This window comes from Chlorocebus sabaeus, chromosome 21 (genome assembly GCF_047675955.1).
Source record: "Chlorocebus sabaeus isolate Y175 chromosome 21, mChlSab1.0.hap1, whole genome shotgun sequence".
Taxonomy (NCBI): Eukaryota; Metazoa; Chordata; class Mammalia; order Primates; family Cercopithecidae; genus Chlorocebus; species Chlorocebus sabaeus.
The window spans coordinates 112,266,054-112,273,121 of record NC_132924.1 but is presented as its reverse complement, the minus strand read 5'-3'; the positions used below and the strand labels follow the sequence as shown (position 1 = coordinate 112,273,121).

The 7,068-nt window shown below is 44.3% G+C and overlaps 1 pseudogene; it reads left to right on the top strand.

Annotated features, from left to right (window-relative positions):
* The first annotated feature begins 3,485 nt into the window (after window positions 1-3,485).
* LOC103226999 (rRNA-processing protein FCF1 homolog pseudogene) lies at window positions 3,486-4,108 on the top strand (annotated as a pseudogene).
* The last annotated feature ends 2,960 nt before the right edge of the window (window positions 4,109-7,068 follow it).

The following is a 7,068-nucleotide window of genomic DNA, read 5'->3' as shown; positions in this document are numbered from 1 at the left end:
GTTGAGGGGAACCCAACTCACTGACTCACTAAATTCAGGTAAAGGAACGTGGGGTGGGGGGGGAGCCGCGGGAGGGGGGGGGGGCGACTTGAAAATTAAACTGACCCCTCATACAGCCCAAGTAGGGTAAAGAATTTTCTTCTTGAGACAGAGTCTTGCTTTGTCACCCAGGCAGGAGTGCAGTGGCATGATCACAGCTTGTAGTAGCCTCGAACTCCTGGGCTCAAGCGATCCTCCCATCCCAGCCTCCCGAGTAGCTAGGACTACACACATCTGCTACCATGTAAGGGCAATAATTTTTGTTTCTTTTTTTTTTAGAGATGGCATTTTGCTATGCTGCCCAGGATGGTCTTGAATTCCTGGGCTCAAGTGATCCTCCTACCTCAGTCTTTCAAAGCCCTGGGTTACAGGCATGAGCCACTGTGTCTGGCTGGTAAAGGAATATTAAAGATTCCTTTGTTCTTAGGTTACATTAAAAAGTACAATGTAGGCCGGACACAGTGGCTCATGCCTGTAATCCCAGCACTTTGGGAGGCCGAGGTGGGCAGATCACCTGAGGTCAAGAGTTTGTGACCAGCCTGGCCAACATGGTGAAACCCCATCTCTACTAAACATACAAAAATTAGCTGGGTGTGGTGGCATATGCCTGCAGTCCCAGCCACTCGGGAGGCTGAGGCAGAAGAACTGCTTGAACCCAGGAGGTGGAGGTTGCAGTGAGCCAAGATCATGCCACTGCACTCCAGCCTGGGTGACAGAGCGAGACTCTGTCTCAAAATACAAACAAACAAACAAAAACAACAACAATGTGGAGCCAGGCATGGTGGTGCGCACCCGTGGTCCCAGCAGGCATGGTGGTGCGCACCCGTGGTCCCAGCAGGCATGGTGGTGCGCACCCGTGGTCCCAGCAGGCATGGTGGTGCGCACCCGTGGTCCCAGCAGGCATGGTGGTGCGCACCCGTGGTCCCAGCAGGCATGGTGGTGCGCACCCGTGGTCCCAGCAGGCATGGTGGTGCGCACCCGTGGTCCCAGCAGGCATGGTGGTGTGCACCTGTGGTCCCAGCTACTCAGGAGGCTGGCGTGGGAGGAAACTTCGCATCCAGGAGTTAGAGTCCAGCCTGGGCAACACAGCAAGACTCCATTCTCTAAAAACAAAGTTCACAGGACAGGAGTGGGTGTGGATATTGTTTGGCAAGAAGAAAAGAGTTCTGGAAATTGGTTGCACAACAATGTGATTTTATTAAAACAACAAGGAGATATAACCTCATGCCTATTAAGATGGCTATTATCAAAAAGATAAGAGGTAATACGTGTTGGCAAGGATATGGGCAAAAGGGAACCTTTGTACACTGTTGGTAGAAGCCATTATGGAAAACATTATGGAGACTGCTCCACAAATTAATAATAGAACTGCCATATAATCCAGCAAGCCCATTTCTGGGTAGATATCTGAAAGAAATGAAATCAGTATGTCAAAAAGGCATCTGCACTCCCATGTTCATTGGCAGCATTATTCACAATAGCCAAGACACGGAAACAACCTAAGTGTCCATTGGTAGATGAATGGATACATTGTTATATATATACATATACACACGCACACATGTACATATAGAGACACGATAGACTATTATTCAGTCACAAAAAGAAAATCTTGCTATTTGCAACGACATTATTCATAATAGCCAAGAATAAACCTTGAGGGCATGATGCTAAGTGAAATATGTCAGACAGAGAAAGACAAATACTATATAATCTTATATGCCAAATTTTAAAAAGATGAACTCACAGAAAGAGTAAAATAGTGGCTGCAGGGGCTAAGAGGTAGGGGACATGGGGAGATGTTGATCAAAGGATAAAAACTTTGTCATAAGATGAGTAAGTTCTGGAGATTTAATGTAGCATAGTGACATTATTTGATAATAATGTATACTTGAAATTTGCTAAGAGACTATATCTCAAGCATTCTCATCACAGAGACACGCACACCTGGTAACTAGGTAAGGCGATAGATGTGTTAACTAACTTGATTGTGGTAATTATTTCACAATATAGACACATATAACAATCACTTTGTACACCTTAGTTTTATACAATTGTATTTGTCAATTATACCTCATAAAGCTAGGGGAAAAAAGAATATGGTGAAAGAAAGATTAATAACCATAAAAAGTCTTCATTAAGAGCTACTTCTTATTATAACTTTTTCTTTTTTTTTTTTTTTTGAGATGGAGTTGCGCTCTTGTCACCCAGGCAGGAGTGCAGTGGCGCGATCTCGGCTCACTGCAACCTTCGCCTCCTGGGGGCCATTCTCCTGCCTCAGCCTCCCAAGTAGCTGAGATTACAGGCACCCACAACCATCCCCAGCTAATTATTGTATTTTTAGTAGAGACAGGGTTTCGCCATGTTGACCAGGCTGGTCTCGAACTCCTGACCTCAGATGATCCACCTGCCTCTGCCTTCCAAAGTGCTGGGATTACAGGTGTGAGCCGCTGCTCCTGGCCTAACTTCTTCATTTTTTTAAGACAAGGTTTTTCTCTGTTACCCAGGCTAGAGTGCAGTGGTGCCATCATAGCTCATTGTAGCCTCAAATTCCTGGGCTCAAGCAGTCCTCCTACCTGGGCTTCCCAAAGTGCTGGGAATTAGTTGTGAGCCACCACGCCTGGCCTATAACTCCTCAGGTTACTTGATAGCCTTATGCAGTTTTTTTGTTTTTTGTTTTTTGTTTTTTGTTTTTTGTTTTTTTGAGACGGAGTCTCGCTCTGTCACCCAGGCTGGAGTGCAGTGGCCGGATCTCAGCTCACTGCAAGCTCCACCTCCTGGGTTCACGCCATTCTCCTGCCTCAGCCTCCCGAGTAGATGGGACTACAGGCGCCCGCCACCTCGCCCGGCTAGTTTTTTGTATTTTTTAGTAGAGACGGGGTTTCACCGTGTTAGCCAGGATGGTCTCGATCTCCTGACCTCGTGATCTGCCCATCTCAGCCTCCCAAAGTGCTGGGATTACAGGCTTGAGCCACCGCGCCCGGCCGCCTTATGCAGTTTTACAACATGCGCTAAACACAAATGAAGGGCAGATAAAAACATTATATTTAAAAACCCAATGTGAATGTACTTTACACCACTGAACTGTATACTTAAAAATGGCTAAGATAGGCCAGGCTCATGCCTGTAATCCCAGCACTTTGGGAATCCAAGGCGGGTAGATCACCTGAGGTCAGGAGTTCAAGACCAGCCTGGCCAATATGGTGAAACCCTGTCTCTACTAAAAATACAAACATTAGCCAGGCGTGGTGTCGCGCGCCTATAGCCCCAGCTACTCGGGAGGCTGAGGCAGAAGAATCACTTGAACCCAGGAGGCAGAGGTTGCAGCAAGCCAAGATCATGCCACTGCACTCCAGACTGGGTGACAGAGCGAGATTGTCTCAAAAAAAAAAAAAAAAAAAAAGCTTAAGATGGGATTCTGGAAGAAACAAGAGTGTGATGTGAGTGTGCAGAGGCAAAAGAAATCAAGGAATTATGCAACCATGAAGCCAATGCTTAGTCTCAGACATCAGAGGCTTAAAGAAAGGGATCAATTAAAACCTAAAAAGGAAGAAAAGAAAGAATCCAACACACTAAAGGAAAGAGAAGTTCCTCAACACCCTTCCTGCTTATTTTTCCAATATAATACACAGCTGGGCCACCTTACCACATCCTTGTTGACACCAACTTTATCAACTTTTCCATTAAAGCCAAACCAGACTCAGTGCAGTCAATGATGGACTGTCTGTAGGCCAAGTGTATCCCTTATATAACTGATTGTGTAATGGCTGAAATTGAGAAATTGGGAGAGAAGTATTGAGTGGCTCTAAGAGATCTCCACGGATCCAAGGTTTGAATGATTACCATGCACACACAAAGGAACCTATGCAGATGACTGCTTAGTACAGAGAGAAACTCAGCACGAATGTTACATTGTGGCCACGGTTGACTAGGACCTTAAAAGAAGAATCTCCAAGATTCCGGGAGTTCCTATCATGTACATTTCTAACCATAGATACAACATCCAATGAATGCCAGATGATTATGGAGTCCCTGGGTTCTAATTCTTACAAGACAAATTTTCCCTGCCTTTCTTTTCTTTCTTTTTTTTTTTTTTAAAGAGATATTAAATGCTTTTATTTTCAATATTAAAAATCAGTATTTTAAATATTAAAATGGCGCTAATTTTAACAAAATGGCAGGAAAAAACCCCAAGGTACAATCTACAGGGAAACTCATCTTGATGCCCCCACCCCCCGCAACACACAGACCTGACTAGGCCCCAGTTGTGGGTGCCCAGCAGAGCTCCCAGTCACATCCACGCCCACACACACACTCATGACAGGCTGGGGACTGGCCCAGGACCAGGTACCAAAATAGTTTTAGAAACAACTGTCCAGCTCAGGCGCTAGAAAAATACTCTTTCCAAAGTGAGGGGAAAGGACTGTGTGTGTGGAGCGGGAGGTGGCACAAGGTGCTGGGCCCCACCTGTCCTCTTCCTTAGGCAGCGGGCCCCAGGGCAGCCAAATGCCTGCAGGAGGGCTCAGTTCTGGCCCAAGTCCCAGGCCCACACTCGGGGGCTGGTGTTGCTCCAGGGCCCTCCCTGCCGTTCTTTGACCAATTTTCCTCTTGTTACGTTTCCTCTGCCTTTCTTTGACCAATTTTCTCTTGCTGCCAGTTCATTAAACATGTAATAGCATGAATTATTATTCTATTCACCTATTTGCTCTATGATGAGCTGAGTATGAATAATTATGCTTTTTTTAATGCTGTTTTGAAATTGATATTTTGTCTCATTTAAAAATTTTAAGGCTGGGTGCAGTGGCTCACGCCTGTAATCCCAGCACTTTGGGAGGCCAAGGTAGTTGGATCACTTGAGGTCGGGAGTTTGAGACCAGCCTGGCCAACATGGTGAAACCCTGTCTCTACTAAAAAATACAAAAAATTAGCCGGAGGTGGTGGCGGGTGCCTGTAATCTCAGCTACTCGGGAGGCTGAGGCAGGAGAATCACTTGAACCCAGGGGGCAGAGGTTGCAGCGAACCGAGATCATACCATTGCACTCCAGCCTGGGCAACAAGTGCGAAACCCTGTCTCCAAAAAAAAAAATTTAAATGAGACTCAAGGTACAAAATCTCAGGAAGGATACGTTTTATACTTTGAGTTCTGTTGTACAGTATGGTGAATACAGTTAATAATAGAGTTTCTTTTTTTTTTTTTTTGAGACGGAGTTTCGCTCTTGTTGCCCAGGCTAAAGTGCAATGGCGCGATCTCAGCTCACTGCAACCTCTGACTCCCAGGTTCAAGCGATTCTCCTGCCTCAGCCTCCCAAGTAGCTGGGATTAGAGGCATGCACCACCATGCCCGGCTGATTTTGTATTTTTTAGTAGAGACGGGGTTTCTCCATTTTGGTCAGGCTGGTCTCAAACTCCCGACCTCAGGTGATCTCCGCCCGCCTCGGCCTCCCAAAGTGCTGGGATTACAGGTGTGAGCCACAGTGCCTGGCCTAATAATAGAGTATTATACATTTCACAGTTGCAAAGAGTAAATTTCAAATGTTCTCATCACAAAAATATTAAGTATTTGAAGTGATGGTTATCTAGCTTGATTTTGTTATTCCACATTGTACCCAAAAATTATGACATCACTCTGTGACCCATAAACTTATACAATTATAAATTGTCAATTTACAATAAAAATAATTTTTTGCAAATAATGATTAAGATGGTAACTTTTATGTTATGTATATTTTAGCATAATTTAAAACATTTTTTTACAGTTCACAGGAGCCAGTTTAAAGGAACTCTTGCTGAACAGCTCAAACATCAAAGTAAATAATGTTTGCAATTAATTGATACATATAAAATATGTAACACTCCATGGTTTCAAGGCTCATAATCCCAGCAAGCAGGCAGATTGTTTGAGCCTAGGAGTTCCAGACCAGCCTGGGCAACATGGTGAAACCCTGTCTCTACCAAAAATACCAAAATTAGCCAGTTTCATAACCCAGTCTCAAAATAAATAAATAGATAAAAAATTTTAAATACAATTTTAAAATTAAAAATAAGTAAATACAAATTTAAAAAATCTCCATGGTTTCATGATACTTTAAAAAAAAAAAAAAAAAAAAGAAAACCTTGTTGGTTACTATAGAAGGTTGCTAGGGCCCTTGTTTATTTTTTTGAAAACTGATAAAAGAATTTTTCTTCCTCTCACCTTCCCTGTATAAACTGATTTTGAGAGTAATCAAATAGTTCAATGAGAAAGTTCTTCTTACAGAATTTCAGTCAAAAAGCAGATAACGAATGACAGAATTAGGAACTCACTATTTTGCAACCCTAAATAAAAGAAGGCCTCTAGCATGATCATCACGGCTGCTCCAACAGTTAAATGAAAGGTTGAAGGCAAGCTTTGCAATGGAGGGATCAGAGGGAGCCGACTGATTCTTGGTACCACCTAAGAAGCATAAAGTAACTGAACTTGAGTCTACTCGGCCTTCACATCTAATTACCAGTGTAAAGGCAATCTGAGTTACATAGGAACATGTTCAACAATCCTACATGGTATCAGCCAACCAAATTTGTAACATGGGGCATTCTACAACACAAATGACTCAGTTTCTCCAACAAATCAATGGCTTGGGAAAACAGTGGGGAAAGTATAGCCATTAAAAAAATAAGTGGGCCGGGTGTGGTGCCTCATGCCTGTAATCCCAGCACTTTAGGAGGCTGAAGCAGGCAAATCACGAGGTTAGGAGTTCGAGACCAGCCTGGCCAACATGGTGAAACCTCGTCCCCACTAAAAATACAAAAAATTAGCTGGGCGTGGTGGTGGGCGCCTGTAATCCCAGCTACTCGGGAGGCTGAGGCAGGAGAATTGCTTGAACCTGGGAGGTGGAGGTTGCAGTGAGCCAAGATCGCACCATTGCACCTCTGGCCTGGGCAACAGTGCGAGACTCTGTTTTGAAAAAAAAAAAAAGTGTAGGCCAGGTACAGTGGCTCACACCTATAACGCCAGCACACTGGGAGGCTGAGGCGGGAAGGATCACTTAC